The sequence below is a fragment of the Coregonus clupeaformis genome, chromosome 2 (genome assembly GCF_020615455.1).
Source record: "Coregonus clupeaformis isolate EN_2021a chromosome 2, ASM2061545v1, whole genome shotgun sequence".
Taxonomy (NCBI): domain Eukaryota; kingdom Metazoa; phylum Chordata; class Actinopteri; order Salmoniformes; family Salmonidae; genus Coregonus; species Coregonus clupeaformis.
Genome location: NC_059193.1, coordinates 25848871 through 25865991, shown reverse-complemented (window position 1 = coordinate 25865991; position 17121 = coordinate 25848871). Strand labels below are relative to the sequence as shown.

At 45.3% G+C, this 17121-nt stretch overlaps 1 long non-coding RNA gene across 1 annotated transcript in view; it reads left to right on the top strand.

Moving 5' to 3' along the window:
- Nucleotides 1-2542: 2542 nt before the first annotated feature.
- The window catches only part of LOC121536604, a 51112-nt gene continuing 36533 nt past the window's right edge, over nucleotides 2543-17121 (top strand). The window contains exon 1 of the long non-coding RNA XR_005994886.2: nucleotides 2543-2670. This is a non-coding gene — a long non-coding RNA (uncharacterized LOC121536604). The remainder of the gene's footprint in view (nucleotides 2671-17121) is intronic.

Below are 17121 nucleotides of genomic sequence, written 5' to 3'. Positions count from 1 at the left end.
AGGGGGGTGAGGGGCTGATCCTGGGGGGACACAGTTGGGTGACCGCTCTCTGACAGTAGCAAGGCTGGAGCTCTGATGGTCAAAGGTTGGTGTTGCATTTAGTTACCGTTCAGCCGTGGGTCTGGCTAAACGGTATGGTCCATTACTTCCAATATATAACGTCCACTGGTGGAGGCAACCAAACAATGTCTGTATTTTATGGCTGTTGTTTTGTGAAGGTTGAACAGCCACAGAGCTATTGACTTTGAAGTTGCCATTAGCACCATTCAGTTCGGGGGGTGGGGGGGTGACAAATACAACAGAGCGTAAAATAATGCTCTACGCTGACAATTTACAATGGTCTTTGTACAGGGTGTTTGCATGTGTGTAGTTTGTGGGAGGGGAACGTGCATGGTTCGGTGCTACTGGTTCTAGACGTGTGTGTGTCAGAGTGTGTGAGTGTGAGTGTGTGTGTGTGTGTGTGTGTGTGTGTGTGTGTGTGTGTGTGGGATGAATTGTCAATGCTACACCCCGTCCCTCTCTCCCACCACTAGGTCGCACTGCCTGCCTCATAGCAGCCCCTCCTACCTCCTGGCTCACTCCAGCCAATCACCACACTCCAAAGCCCTGCCACACTGCAGCCTCCACAAATCACAAACCACTATAGTACACACACATACTCACCCACATATACACGCACTGGATATTTGCCCGCTTTAGTCACATAAGTAGATATGAATGTACATAATCCTGTTTGCTTGAAACACCATGTAACATAAATATAACTGACCCAGACAGTAATGTCAAATTTGATCCATGGCCTCATTCCTGCTTGTGTTTCTAACAATCTTATGTTTTCTCCTTGCAGGAATGTCTGGCATGGGTTCCCAGTAGCAGAGATAAAAGTTAAATCTTTTCCAGCTATTCGCCTGATGAAAGTTAAATATTTGCCAGCTATTCGCCAGATAAAAGTGAAATATTTGCCAGCTATTCGCAAGATGAAAGTGAAATATTTGCCAGCTATTCACCAGATAAAAGTGAAATATTTGCAGCTATTCACCAGATAAAAGTGAAATATTTTCCATGCAGCTATTCGCCAGGTAAAAGCGAAATATTGTATTACTCCAGGCTATATTACTGTATTACTCCAGGCTATATTACTGTATTACTCCAGGCTATATTACTGTATTACTCCAGGCTATATTACTGTATTACTCCAGGCTAATATTACTGTATTACTCCAGGCTATATCTCCTACACTCACCCAGGTTGCAGTGAACCCCAGTCATAGACTGTGATGTTGTCTGTTACGCTGATGTACAACGGAACAGCGGGACCATGGGTGAAGGCGGCTGTTTTGCTGACACCCAAATACAAAGAGAGAGAGAGGGTCTGGGTTCTGGAATGTTCCCAGCTGAATGTTTGGGTCTTGGGTCTCCATGCTGCAGAGCGGGGCCAGTGGGTCTGGCGGCTGCAGACACCACACTGTGCAGCTGAACTCCAGTCAACCCCGCCGAATACCTCCGCCTGGGCAGGAAATGTAAATATTGTGCAGTATTGGCATGGCGATGGCCAATCTATCACAGGGCCGGCTTGGGTACGGGCCATAAGGGGAGCCCCTCTGTAGATCAGAGATGGGCCTCTGGGCTAGGGTTCAAAGGTAAACAGGCGAGACCTGGGCTAAAGAAAGAGGATCTGGCTCCACGCAGGGGGCCACACTCAAACCAACCTCCATCACCTAGCCCTGGCTCACCCCCCATGTCCCTGCCGCCCAACAGGGGCTCCCCTCTGCCCCCCTAAAAGGGTCTAATCTACACCCTCTTCATCAGCAACCTCAATCAGTCCCCCCTCAGGAGTGGTGTCTCCTGTCTCTACAAGTGAGCACTTTCTCCAACATGTCTGCCTCCAACATGTCAGTAATTCAAGTGTGCCTCTTAACAATTATCACATTGTGTAACATTTTGCAACTCTACAAGGGTGAAAATAGGTCAGTGATTTGATTTGGAATTTAATTTGACACTATGGACAAGACTTGGTCTGTATGATGTAACAAGTGTCTCTTTTTCTCCATGAACTCCCCATCAACTGCTGTTTACCCTTCCTCAGTAAACTATTCCTTTAAAGTCCCCCAGTTGCTCAATAGATCCTCAGGATTAAAAACGACATATTGGTTAAAACATTTGGTGATGATGCTGCCTGTCATTATGCCTCAAAGTAAAATGCGCACATCGTACCAGGAAATTAAAAGTCGACTGCGGATCTGCAAGGGATAGGTTGGGAGTGGATCAGATGATTATATAAAAGTATAATGCCCGTGTCACCACCGGATGGATGCTCGAAATGGTATGTCGGGTATCACTTAAAATGTTATTTCAGGACGGCGTATTTCTCCCTGCCGCCTGCCGCGTATTTCCTGCTTGACCTTGTGAACTCGTCCATGTGACCCGGAAAAATCCCTACCGATTCTTATATTTTATTTTGATATGCCTGGGCTGGTTATGTATTACCCAGACGGGATGTGACATCACCGGGTCCAAACTAAAAATATGTCGCAGGACAGGCTGTCTAGGATGTCCAGAACCCGGTCTGCTGGAGGATGCTGCCTCGCAGTGGGGTCCAGACATGTGATGCTCGCTGGAGGATGCAGGAGAGAACCACGCTGGCGAGACAGATGGATGCACAAGAGGCTGAGTGAGTCGCTTGCTGACTGAGCACTTTTTTAAACCGTGGTACTTTCACAAGTTCAGATGCGATGCCACACGTTCCCCCTCTGTCTGACTCCAGTGACGCAGTAAACGAGCAGAGGTGTTATGGAGACAAATAACATACATGGATGCCGCGCTGACTCTATAGTCACGGACTGAGCTGGAATGTAAAGGGTGACAATAGATGCACTGTAATTACATCGAAAGGGAACATCGTCGAGGTTCAGACCTCAGCTTAAATGGCAGGTGCAATCCGCAGAAAACAGAGGGGAGGAGACGAGACTCAGACAAGCTGAACAGCTTACCTAACTGTTCTGAGTGTAGGCTACTATAAACGTTATTACACATGTAGGAGCGAAATTATATATTTGTTTAAAAAACGAAATGTTTTCATATAAGAGATCGTGTTGAAACCCTAAGCTTGCCTGGTGAATTTATGAACTAGTGTTAGGAAAAGAAACACCCCGTGTTGGGATGAGTTGGTGCATCTCTCCTCGTCTCCGCGGGACAGCGAGGATGCTCTGAGCCCGACTCTTTCGTGCGTCTAGACTCAAAGTACTGCAGTCAGTCACGTGGTGTTTGTTATTGTCCGGCCACTTTTAAGTGAGGTAGGCGTCAGTGTGTGGGGGAGCTGTTATTTCATAGCACTCTAGTGAAATATTCGGATGCACCACTGCACAAATTATGGAGACATTATGGATGACTCTAACTATCAGGGCAACCATTTGATTGGATAATGAAGTGATACACAGATCATATGGAATAAATTTTCTCCACATAAATGTTTAATCATTTGAAAGTCTTTTGAAAATGGCAACATAATTCACATGAATGTATACTTTAGGGAGGGATACCCTCATGATTTGCATGCATGGCATTTATTATCTAATTGAATATCTTGTATTTTATGGAATATCCTGACTACTGATGCTGTGCGAATAGAGTAAAATATCAATTCCCATAACTGTACAATAATGTGCATTGCCTCCTTCATACCACTGTATATGAATGTAGCCTATGTGTGTGTGACACGTTCGTGCAGCGACCTATGGGATTAGGAGTGTGTATGACTCAAGCTGCTGTTGCCTGCTCGTCTGGAGTGATCGCTCTATTATTCATGGCTTGCGTGTAGACAGGGTGCTTAATCTCCAGGTCGACTGTGGCAGCTCGTGGCTCAGTGTGCCTACGTAGCTAGGAGGCCAGCCCAGGTCAGCCCACTGAGCACAGGTCAGGCTGCCTGCTATGGAGTAGAGTGGAGGGGGACAGCCAGGCTGGGCTGAGGGAGGGAGGCTAAGGGCTGGCACAATTACTGTATAACCGTGTAACTGATGGTTATGGATGAAGACCTTCATGAAAATAAAAGAACCGCCATAACCATAATACTTTTTTTTTTATATAACACGCAAGCCATGAATAATAAAGCTATCACTAGTTTCTGCTGTAACATGGACTCAACAAGGTGATGAAACTTTGTTGCTTCTTGCTGAAACAGACAAGGTGTTGTAGCAAATTAGTCTTTGGTTGCCTAGCAACGCCCACCCTCCCTGAAGCAGCAGCACAGGAGCAGAGGAGAGGAGATAATGTGCGCTTATTTTTTATTTTCTGCTATTTTAACGGTTATAACGGTGACCACGGTTATTTGGCTGACCAATAAGCGTCATCCAAAATTCCATGACCGTCACAGCCCTAGCTAAGGGTGGCAGTGGCAGTAGTAGCTAAGCGTAGCGATGGCAGTAGTAGCTAAGCGCCTGGGTCTAGCATGGCCTTTGGGGCCAACAGCAATTAGCCAGGCAGGGCCAGCGAGCAGGGCCATATATTCAGGCTGCTGAAAGGGCCTGGGCGGGGGGTCTATTGGTGGCCGACAGGTGCAAGAGGGAGGAAGGCGGCAGGAGCCGGGGGAATCGAAACCAGAGATGGGCCGAAGAGGGTAGCGTTTCCAGCTCCCGGGGTCAGTTAGTAACCCCCCCCCCCCCTCCCTTGGGGGTCCGAAGTGAAAGCAAGTCATGCCATTCCATTAATCACCAAAACAAATGCTCCAATCCTAATGATTACAATCATTTGACGTGATTTCATACATGCAATGATCTCACACATTGTTCCAGTTCCATACATGATCAGGTTATTTTGTTCTTTGCTATAATCCCCATTGAGTACATAACTTGAAGTTTGATGGTGAAGTTGAAGGCTTATTAAGGCTACTTTGCTGGATTCGGCATTGAACAAAGTACTGTATTGTTAATATGTCGTATTTCTCTTCTTCCTGGCTGTTTCTGCTTGAACTCCCTAATCCTGGTTACAGCCATTACACATCCTGCTGTCTTGACGTGAGACTCCAGACAGGAGACTGGCTCTGCAACTTGGTTTCATTTAGCATTCCTTCAGGGTTTATGGGCAGGTGTTTAAAATTACGGGAAAGATATTTATTGGGAACTTTAAAGGCAACATTGTTTTGCTTACCTCTCAATTAGACAAACACACACACTTATGCAACTCGCGCACACATACACATACACACGTGCATGAGCGCACACACACACATTTTTTTTTTACTGTCTCTCAACAATTTAGCAAGCAAATAGATACAATCCCCTGGCTCGCTGTCCCACTCCTCTTTCTCTCTCCAGTCCCCCTACATTTTACATTTTAGTCATTTAGCAGACGCTCTTATCCAGAGCGACTTACAGTTAGTGAGTGCATACATATATATATATATCTTTTTTTTCATACTGGTCCCCCGTGGGAAACGAACCCACAACCCTGGCGTTGCAAATGCCATGCTCTACCAACTGAGCTACACAGGACTTATTAGGCCAGGTCAGTGTGTGGTGTGGATGGAAGGCAGGAGGGGATCTGTGACCTGTAATTATGGGGGCTTAGCAGGAGCAGTGGCTCTTTGGCACTTGGTTCAAATCAAGGTGCAGCCTGGAGTCTAGGGAGGCTGGGCGGCCCCTTCCCCTCTACAGCCCTCTGCTCTACAGCCTGGCCTGATTGCTGGCAGCTGGGTGAGCCATGTCAAGTGGCAGGCTGGGAAATGTGAAATCTCCTGATAAAGCGCAGAGCCCCTAAAAAGCCATGAAGCTCCTGTAATGAGGAAAGTGATGGGGTTTGGGTGTGTTGAGCACGCAGGCAGCAGGGACACACTGTGTGTGTGTGTGTGTGTGTTTGGCTGTGTAGAGAGAAAGAGATAGTGGAAGTTTACTGTGTGTGTGTGTGTTTGTGTGTACTTACACTCCTCTTCGCTAACTGTGGAGCATAAGGCTGCTACAAGCCAACACCATGTGTGTGTGTGTGTGTGTGTGTTTGTGTGTGTGTGTGTGTGCAGAACAGAGAGAGTGGAAGTCAGAGTTTGTGCACGCTTGACTCCTCTAATCCTGGATTTGGAAGGATCCACACATTTCCAACAATGTAAATCTGGTAGTTAGTTCAGCACAGCCACTGAGGTAGAGCTCAAATCTTCCCGGTTCACCCTCCAAGCCATGGATACCTAATTATACTACACTATATACGGGTTATGCCTCTCATATATGCACTGCCATGCCCCTTTCCTTTCTAAACTATGCTAATACTCATGTATACCCTAATTTCAAGACCCACATTACAGTAAATACACTAAATACAGTAAATATAGTCAATACAGTACATACACTAATTACAGTAAATACACTAATTACAGTAAATACACTAAATACAGTAAATATAATCCTGCCTGGGAATAGTGGCATCATTCTCGATATTAATGGCGGCGTTCTGCTTTAGAATGATTCCCGAGTAGCAGTTAAACGCATTCCTGGTTTTGTGGAGGCCATTATGTGGCTTCTTAATCACCACCTAGGCTTTTAGAACCTCCCTGAGCTTCAATGTGTGGCTGGAGGGAGGGAACCACATGTGGGCACAGACCAGGAAACACAGGCCCACAAGAATAGGCCCTCTCTCCCCGCCTCCCAGAACTAACAGTCTGGGCTCTGTAAGCTCAGTGGGCTGAACACAATAGGCAAAGGGCACAGCGAGAAGTGTTCTGCTGAATTTGATTCATGCCTATGAGAAGGGAACTGGGTACATTCTTTTCAATGATCCTGCTGGGGGTGTCAAGAGAGATTACGAAAGTATTAATAGATGGATTTCTCTACAACCATGTGTAGAGAGCTGAATTCCACGGAATAGGCTGGTAGCCTCCTACTGTAGGCTTTGAAAGTCGCCTCACTGAACATTTACCCTGGTCGTGTTTTTTACATCTTCACATTAAGCGGTTAAGAGCGTTGGGCCAGTAACCGGAAGGCCGACTAGGTGACACATCTGTCACTGTGCCCTTGAGCAAGGCACTTAACCCTAATTGCTCCTGTAAATTGCTCTGGATTAGAACGTCTGCTAAATTACTTAAATGTAAAAATTTAATAATATACACTACTTGTAGAGATGGGCAGTATTTATGTTACTTGTATTTGAAATATGTATTAAACTGGGCTGAACTACACTCCAATGTATTTTGTAACAAGATACTTTCGAGAGCTGTAATTTGTATTTTCAAAATACAAAATAGTTTTCTATACCATTTTTCTTTATAGTGGTTCACCATTTTGTGGTCCCCTTTCACCTTGCATTGGTATCAGAAGTCTGATAGCGCTATGGTGTGGTAAGAGCGTCTGCTAGATTAACTAAATATAAATGTGTGTATGTAAAAATGTACAATTGCAAAGCATGCTGAATATTATTCGAATGAGCTCTGCCCCGAAACAAGGATATGTCTAGAAGGGATACAGCTTTTGTCAAAATTTACTTTTCGTAGCAGGTTTAGGAAAATTTACGCTGTAGGTTAGAATGAACAAAGCAGGTTAGGAGAATTAACGAAGCAGGTTAGGAGAATTAACGAAGCAGGTTAGGAGAATGAGGTTAAGCTGTATCCCATCTAGACATGACCCCGAAACAAGGCCAATGATAATACCCAGGGTGCTTTGCAGTTCATTTTGGTATGTTCATTTTCACTTATATACAGTATTTACATCTTGGTCATTTAGCAGACACTGTTATCCATAGTGAGTGACTTACAGTCAGTGTATTCAATTAAGTTAGATAATTAACAACATATCACAGTCATATCAAGTAAAACGTTTCTATAACCTTTACTGAGAATGTTGTTGCTGTTAGGGCCGGCTCCTTGCAAATGTATTTCTGTATTTTAAAATACAAAATACATGTATTTTAATTAAATACATTTGAAAATATTTAGTAGTTTATTTTGATACATTGATCTTTATGGTATTTTGTAACTGTATTTTGTAATTTTTGCACATCCTTGACCACGTCACATATAAGCAGTTAACATTTGATTGGCCGTTAATATATACAGTGGCTTGCGAAAGTATTCACCCCCTTGGCATTTTTCCTATTTTGTTGCCTTACAACCTGGAATTAAAATTGATTTTTGGGGGGATTGTATCATTTGATTTACACAACATGCCTACTACTTTGAAGATGCAAAATATTTTTTCTTGTGAAACAAACAAGAAATAAGACAAAAAAACAGAAAAACTTGAGCGTGCATAACTATTCACCCCCCCCAAAGTCAATATTTTGTAGAGCCACCTTTTGCAGCAATTACAGCTGCAAGTCTCTTGGGCTATGTCTCTATACGCTTGGCACATCTAGCCACTGGGATTTGTGCCCATTCTTCAAGGCAAAACTGCTCCAGCTCTTTCAAGTTGGATGGGTTCCGCCGGTGTACAGCAATCTTTAAGTCATACCACAGATTCTCAATTGGATTGAGGTCTGGGCTTTGACAAGGCCATTCCAAGACATTTAAATGTTTCCACTTAAACCACTCGAGTGTTGCTTTAGCAGTATGCTTAGTGTCATTGTCCTGATGGAAGGTGAACCTCCGTTGCAGTCTCAAATCTCTGGAAGACTGAAATAGGTTTCCCTCAAGAATTTCCCTGTATTTAGCGCCATCCATCATTCCTTCAATTCTGACCAGTTTCCCAGTCCCTGCCGATGAAAAACATCCCCACAGCATGATGCTGCCACTACCATGCTTCACTGTGGGGATGGTGTTCTCGGGGTGATGAGAGGTGTTGGGTTTGCACCAGACATAGCGTTTTCCTTGATGGCCAAAAAGCTAAATTTTTGTCTCATCTGACCAGAGTACCTTCTTCCATATGTTTGGGGAGTCTCCCACATGCCTTTTGGCGAACACCAAACATTTTTGCTTATTTTTTTCTTAAAGCAATGGCTTTTTTCTGGCCACTCTTCCGTAAAGCCCAGCTCTGTGGAGTGTACAGCTTAAAGTGGTCCTATGGACAGATACTCCAATCTCCGGTGTGGAGCTTTGCAGCTCCTTCAGGGTTATCTTTAGTCTCTTTTTTGGCTCTGATTAATGCCCTCCTTGCTTGGTCCATGAGTTTTGGTGGGCGGCCCTCTCTTGGCAGGTTTGTTGTGGTGCCATATTCAATTTTTTTATAATGGATTTAATGGTGCTCCGTGGGATGTTCAAAGTTTCGGATATTTTTTTATAACACAACCCTGATCTGTACTTCTCCACAACTTTGTCCCTGACCTGTTTGGAGAGCTCCTTGGTCTTCATGGTGCCGCTTGCTTGGTGGTGCCCCTTGCTTAGTGGTGTTGCAGACTCTGGGGCCTTTCAGAACAGGTGTATATATACTGAGATCATGTGACAGATCATGTGACACTTAGATTGCACACAGGTGGACTTTATTTAACTAATTATGTGACTTCTGAAGGTAATTTGTTGCACCAGATCTTATTTAGGGGCTTCATAGCCAAAGGGGTGAATAAATGTAAATGTACATATCCACGCACCACTTTTCCATTATAATTTTTTTGTCAATTTTTTTAAACAAGTAATTTTTTTTATTTCACTTCACCAATTTTGACTATTTTGTGTATGTCCATTACATGAAATCCAAATAAAAATCAATTTAAATTACAGGTTGTAATGCAACAAAATAGGAAAAACACCAAGGGGGATGAATACTTTTGCAAGGCACTGTAAGCCTTTGATTGGCAGTTAATATATACGCCTTTGATTGGCTGTTAGTATATAAGCCTAGGAAGGAGTGATGATGGTCTGACTCTAGTTTGATGGAAGAGTGGTATAAAGGAAAGAGCAGCAGCTCTACAGGAACAGTGGCAGACTTGTGGTAGGCCAGCTCCATCCATCACTCTCTGTTTACACCACTCTTTCTCCACCGACCAGGGGGAAAGGTGGACAGATGATTGAGGGATGGGTGATTAATAAGCTGAGCGGATGTTTGTGGGAGCAAGGGTGTCCTTGGTGATTCCTCCATAACTCCCAGCTTGCTACTCTTAAGAGTCTATTTAAAGGGCATTAGCTTGGCCCTGGTTGGTTGAATAGGATCTACAGTATAATGTGTGAAGAGGCTGGTCTGCTCTGACGTGGTAGTAGGGCTCATCTAGCGAACAGCTGTGGGCTCTTAGCGACTAAATAAACCTTGCAGCCGGTTCGATGGGCGTCACGGGCGACATGCGCTGTCAGGGGCCAACGTGCTTGATGCCATAATTCACGGGGCAACAGCCGTCCATGACGTTGAGGAGTGGGGAGGGGGGAGGATGAGGTAGTGGGTGCCAGTGTTTGTATGGGAGAGGGGTAGAGAGACACCCCTCTGCCTGTTTACCCTGCTCCTGATGGCCCCCTGCCTGCTGCCAGGGCAATTATCACCTTGGAGGAATGTGGAACCTGCGTGTTAAATTCCCACTGAACCTCCTTGGAAGAGGAGGTCAGGGGGTGGGATGTCCCACCAGGGGGCCAGCATGTCGGGGGAGTGGGGTGGCTTTGTGCAGGTAGGGAGGGCGGTCCAGGTCCAGGGGGGATTCCTAGATCTGTCAGTGCTTCTCTCCATCCTCCAGCTCCACATCAGCCCTCCAACCAACAAGCTAAACAGGATTTGCATCCATGGTGTATTTACAATGCAAATGGATTCCCTCCCTCTTTATTTGATTTGGAGACTTATCCCAGGGCAGGCCTCACACCTTGTAGATAGACAGGGCCAGTGTTTAGAGTGTACACGAGGCTAGAAGACATCTTGTTTAGCTGCTTCAGTTAGCCAGCTACCAGGCTGATGCGTTGGCTTTGTTTTGCACGGAAAAATGTAATGGTGTCAATTTTTGTCTCGCTATTAGGTTTAGGTCTACCTCAGTAAATTTGCCCAAAAACTGGCACACTTTGAAGGCCGAAGCCGTCTGCACTTTTAATGTGTCTGTTTGTGTCAAGCTGTTTTTAGTACACAAGTGTAAATCACAACTTTAAAAGTGTACCGTAAAGGCTGGCTGTTATTCGATTTGTGTGTGTGTGTGTGTGTGTGTGTGTGTGTGTGTGTGAGGGCTCCAACGTGGCACTAACAGAATACCACTTTTTCTAATCTTTCCCTTCCACCATGTCTAATGTAGAAAACAAGAGTGGTTGGCTGACATGGTATATCATGTGCTGGATGGACATACACTACCAGTCAAAAGTTTGGACACCTACTCATTCAAGGGTTTTTCTTAATTTTTACTATTTTTTACATTGTAGAATAATAGTGAAGACATCAAAACTATGAAATAACCCATATGGAATCATGTAGTAACCAAAAAAGTGTTAAACAAATCAAAATATATTTTATATTTGAGATTCTTCAAATAGCCACCCCTTTTCCTTGATGACAGCTTTGCACACTCTTGGCATTCTCTCAACCAGCTTCATGAGGTAGTCTCCTGGAATGCATTTCAATTAACAGGCGTGCCTTCTTAAAAGTTAATTTGTAGAATTGATTTCCTTCTTAATGCATTTGAGCCAATCAGTTGTGTTGTGACAAGGTAGGGGGTGTATACAGAAGATGGCCCTATTTGGTAAAAGACTAAGTCCATATTATGGCAAGAACAGCTCAAATAAGCAAAGAGAAACGACAGTCCATCATTACTTTAAGACATGAAGGTCAGTCAATACGGAACATTTCAAGAACTTTGAAAGTTTCTTCAAGTGCAGTCGCAAAAACCATCAAGCGCTATGATGAAACTGGCTCTCATGAGGACTGCCACAGGAATGGAAGACCCAGAGTTACCTCTGCTGCAGAGGATAAGTTCATTAGAGTTACCAGCCTCAGAAATTACAGCCCAAATAAATGCTTCACAGAGTTCAAGTAAAAGACACATCTCAACATCAACTGTTCAGAGGAGACTGTGTGAATCAGGTCTTCATGGTCGATTTGCTGCAAAGAAACCACTACTAAAGGACACCAATAATAAGAAGAGACTTGCTTGGGTCAAGAAACACGAGCAATGGACATTAGACCGGTGGAAATTTGTCCTTTGGTCAAATTTGAGATTTTTGGTTTCAATCGGCGTGTCTTTGTGAGACGCGGTGTGGGTGAACGGATTATCACTGCATGTGTATTTCCCACCGTAAAGAATGGAGGAGGAGGTGTTATGGTGTGGGGGTGCTTTGCTTGTGACACTGTCTGTGATTTATTTAGAATTCAAGGCACACTTAACCAGCATGGTTACCACAGCATTCTGCAGCAATACCCCATCCCATCTGGTTTGGGCTTAGTGGGACTATCATTTGTTTTTCAACAGGACAATGACCCAACATACCTCCAGGCTGTGTTAGGGCTATTTTACCAAGAAGGAGAGTGATGGAGTGCTGCATCAGATGACCTGGCCTCCACAATCCCCTGACATCAACCCACTTGAGATGGTTTGGGATGAGTCGGACCGCAGAGTGAAGGAAAAGCAGCCAACAAGTGCTCAGCATATGTGGGAACTCCTTCAAGACTGTTGGAAAAGCATTCCAGGTGAAGCTGGTTGAGAGAATGCCAAGAGTGTGCAAAGCTTTCAAAAAGGCAAAGGGTGGCTATTTGAAGAATCTCAAACATAAAATATATTCTGATTTGTTTAACACTTTTTTGGTTACTACATGATTCCATATGTGTTATTTCATAGTTTTCATGTCTTCACTATTATTCTACAATGTAGAAAATAGTAAAAATAAAGAAAAACCCTGGAATGAGTAGGTGTGTCCAAACTTTTGACTGCTACTGTACATGACACCCATGAAAATCAGCCCTGCTCTTTACCCTAATATTCAGACCAGGATTAATGCACCAAGCTCATACATGTTTATGTTCTCTTCTACAGCTACTCTATCAAGTGGTCTGCTAAAGGTAAGATCACGAGACAAACTTCAATTTGCATGTGCTTCATCTAGTCATGATGATAGCGTTGACTGATAGCTAGGCATGTAGCTCAGTTTGTGAGACCAGTGAACCTCAGTTCCCCTCTAGACCAGCCACTGCACTCCGCTGCGCTGTGTCCTGAGCACTCTGTGTTCAGCTGGGTCGTTCATTAACTCAGCTGTGAGGGCAGCCACGCTTGAACACCAAGCCCAAACACATTGTGACAAACCAGAGTATCCCCGCAGTGTCATCGGATGACCTCGCCACTTTCCATTAGTGCCAGTCCAACATCACCTCTCCTTTAAGACCATAGAGGGGCCTCATATAGTAGTAGGCCTGGTCTCCACCCACTGCCCTGTTCCCGTGGAGTAGGGTGAAGTTAACCCTAGACACTGATATAAGGTCACATTTATGTTTTTTGTTCACTATATGATGGTTAGGGTTGGATGGTAAGCTGATCCTAGGTCTGTGGGAGCTGTCCCGGAGGCCCCCTGTTTTGATTATTTATTTACAGGCAGGCAGCCAACCCACCCTGTCTTATGAGGACCCCAGTCCATAACAATAGGAGTGACCATAGAGTGTGGGACCCTCCTGGGTTCAGTTAAGCCCCACCTACCCGCCAGGAGTTGAACTTCCCCGTTGTCATGGAAACACACTTCCCCCCTCCCCAATGCCCCTCCGACCATTGTGGCTTTCTCTGCTCTTCCCAAACTGCACAGTAACGGCCGTGGGCTGAGGGGCTTTTTAGGGACATGTAATGTAGTGAGTCTACAACCAGGAACACATTAGTACCAAATATGTTCCATATAATGAATGATTTCTTTAAGTGTTTTCTGTTTTTAAAACCAGGTCAGATTGTGGATTTGTTCATGTTATTGCAGAACATAGTTTATTACATCTGTTTACAGCATATTCCGTTTTGCTTCCTTAGGGATCTTTTTTTGGGTGATTCAGAATAGCAGAAGTAGTAGTTTTGCTGTGGTTAAAGATGAATTGAAGTTGACATAACAGCTGTAGTTCTAAAGTGAACTCCTCCTACTGATCTCGAACTGGTCTGTCTGATAGCCTGACTGGAGAGTCTGGCTTCGCACACCACTGTCTGCCTGTGTGCACACTGCACCCTCACTACACTAGAGCACTCATCCACACACTCGAACCGCACAACCTCTAATTCACACTAGCTCAGGGATGACTACACGCACACCCACACAAGGCTCGTGCTTACTCGCACTGCTAGTATCACGGTCATTGTTAAAACGAGAGAATGAGAGAGAGAGCTAGAGCGAGAGAGAGATTGCATGGAAGAGGATTAACGGGGAAATCCCAAACGCACATTTTAGAGCCTGCACTTAACCATGGCCTAAACACCCTTTTACCCAAGGACAAGTCATTGCTTCTAGTTGCGTATAGACTGTTACACATGCTAAGGAGAATTGCTTTGGTGTGCTGTATTAATTGATGTTACTACATGGGCTATTTATTACAACAGTATGGAGTGTTTTCCTGTTAGGAGGCAGGGTCCCTGTCATCCTTCCACCTCTCCATCCATCCCTCGTCCACCAGGCCCGTGTGGTGTGTCGTCTCTGGTCTGCTGCCCAGGCACAAAGGGAAGACTAGGCCTGGCCCATTCATTGTACTGCTCTTAAAGGAAACCACCAGCAAATGTACTGTAGGCTCAATGGGGCTTCGCCGTTTTGTAAGGTCTGATAAAGTGTGGACTAAACGTCTAGGATCTGGGCTGGTCCGCCCGGGGTTGTGTCCTCCATTATGAAGGGCGCGGTTGTGTCTGTTGTGAATGTAGGTCTGTGTAATGCTTGGTTAGTGCTGAACACTGGGGTGGGAGTGGGGAAGGCCTGGGCGTTGGGACCATTGAGGACTGGTTAAAGATGTCACCCCAGTGTTTGGAGCTGCTGTACACTGCTGTTAATTGTGACGAGGAATGATTGGGTGGCTCCTTAAGTGTCAAGGTAAGAAGGATGTCAAGATGATCAGAGTCATCAGGGTGTGTGTGGAGAGTCTCCCAGTGACTGTCCTCTTCTTTTGAATTACTTCCACGTGCATCATTTAGCAGTATTAAGAATGCATAACTTTGCATCTGAATTTCTCCTAACATTGAGGGAAGAAAGAAAGGAACAACACTTGTTACCAGTCACGTCTTGTTTTTCACGCCTTGTTTTTCACACCTTTCAAGTGACACTTCAAAAGATGCTCCCTGTCCCAACTTAGCATTTCCACAACACCTCTTGGGATGAGACGGAACAAATGGGAGGGCGAACAGGAGATCAAGTTCATTAAGCTAAGCAAAACAAACACATGGGCAGTGAGAAAGAGACATAGAGGCAGGGTATTGTGAGTGCCGTGGCCCTTGTCTAAAGCCGTTAGGGGCCCCGTGTTGGTGTCTGGGTCTCCAGAGTCTGCTTGGGTAATTATTATCCCAGGGTGTGGGAGTGGGAGTGGGAAGAAGAGTGTGTGTAGAAGTCTGTCTGGCTGGCTGGCTAGTGCTGGCTGTCTGGCTAGTGCTGGCTGGCTGGCTAGTGCTGGCTGGCTGGCTAGTGCTGGCTGTCTGGCTAGTGCTGGCTGGCTGGCTAGTGCTGGCTGTCTGTCTGTCTGGCTAGTGCTGGCTGGCTGGCTAGTGCTGGCTGTCTGTCTGTCTGGCTAGTGCTGGCTGGCTGGCTAGTGCTGGCTGGCTGTCTGTCTAGCTGGCTCGCTGTCTGGCTAGTGCTGGCTGGCTGGCTTGTTGTCTGGCAGGCTGGCTGGCTGTCTGGCTAGCTGGCTAGTGCTGGCTAGTGCTGGCTTGCTGGCTGGCTGGCTGTCTGTCTGGCTAGTGCTGGCTGGCTGGCTAGTGCTGGCTTGCTGGCTTGTGCCGGCTGGCTGGCTAGTGCTGACTGGCTCTGTCTGGCTAGTGCTGGCTGGCTGGCTGGCTAGTGCTGGCTGGCTGGCTAGTGCTGGCTAGTGCTGGCTTGCTGGCTAGTGCTGGCTGGCTGTCTGGCTGTCTGGCTAGTGCTTGCTGTCTGGCTGGCTATCTGGCTGACTAGAGGTGTCTGTCTGGCTGTCTAGTGCTGGCTGGCTGGCTGGCTGGCTAGCTGGTTGTCTGTCTGTCTGTCTGTCTGTCTGTTTGCATTCTCACTGCATCATGCGAATGGATGAATGAACGGCCCAAAGTGAAGTGGGGAGGGATCTCCTATAAACTCAAACCTATATCCCGCTATGTATGAACTTACCCCTCCCAATACCACCCTCTCCTTCATACCCTGAGCAGGGAGAGAGGGGGTATCTGAAGAGGAGAGGAACCATCTTTGACATGTCTACGGGGGCCCGTCAGGACAAAGGCCCATTTCCTGCTCTTCCATGTGGAAACTATCTGGGGGAGAAGGAGGAGGAGGAGGGAGGAGACAATTAGTGGGATCTGCTAATCACCAGGGCAAAACACATTTAATTGACACGTGAAATGTTGTTTAATCTAACATGTCGATAGGCAGTATGACAATGGGCTGGCAATCAGGATTGGAAAGCCAGGGGACTTTGACAGCTGATTGCTGAGGGGGGGAGGTCGTTGTGAGAGCTGGTGTGTGTGTGTGCTGCGGTGGGGGAGACCCATGGGGATTAAACACCATTGTGCCTTTAACCCTTTTGGACAAATAACTAGGCTGCCTTTAAACACAGAGCAGCACTCTCAGCCTTAGTAAGAGAGTTGTTTGAGTGTTTTAGTATATCCTCTAAACCAGTGAAAACCAGTTATTTTTCATTGTGTGACCACAATAAAGATGAAGAAAGGGAGTACTCCAGCAACAAAAAAAACACAAATGAGGGTTGGAGTGTGAAAAAAAGTAAGCCCCTTTTGCTTTGACAGAAATCTATAAGTATTTAAGGTTCTAAAAAAACAGCAGCCCCATATTGTAAAGCCTCGGTTTGGATTGAAAGCAATGGAGTGGTGGTTTAGAGGCCAGGCTTAGACAATCCACAATCTATTACAACACTTTTATTTGCCACTCATTCATTCAAAAAGCACATTGAACAGGTTCTATACATACTCAGTGCACTAAAAGCCCAACCTCTGGAACACTCCAATCCAGAGTGCAAATAAACAGGTACTTCATCAATAAAAATGTATTTCTATAATAAATAATTCTGAATAGTTTTCATATCAATGGCCAATCCATAATACATTTCAACATATCAGGACATAAGGACAAAAAATATTCAACTAATAAAGATACTAGGAAAACACCCCCATCCTCACCATTGAACATTGT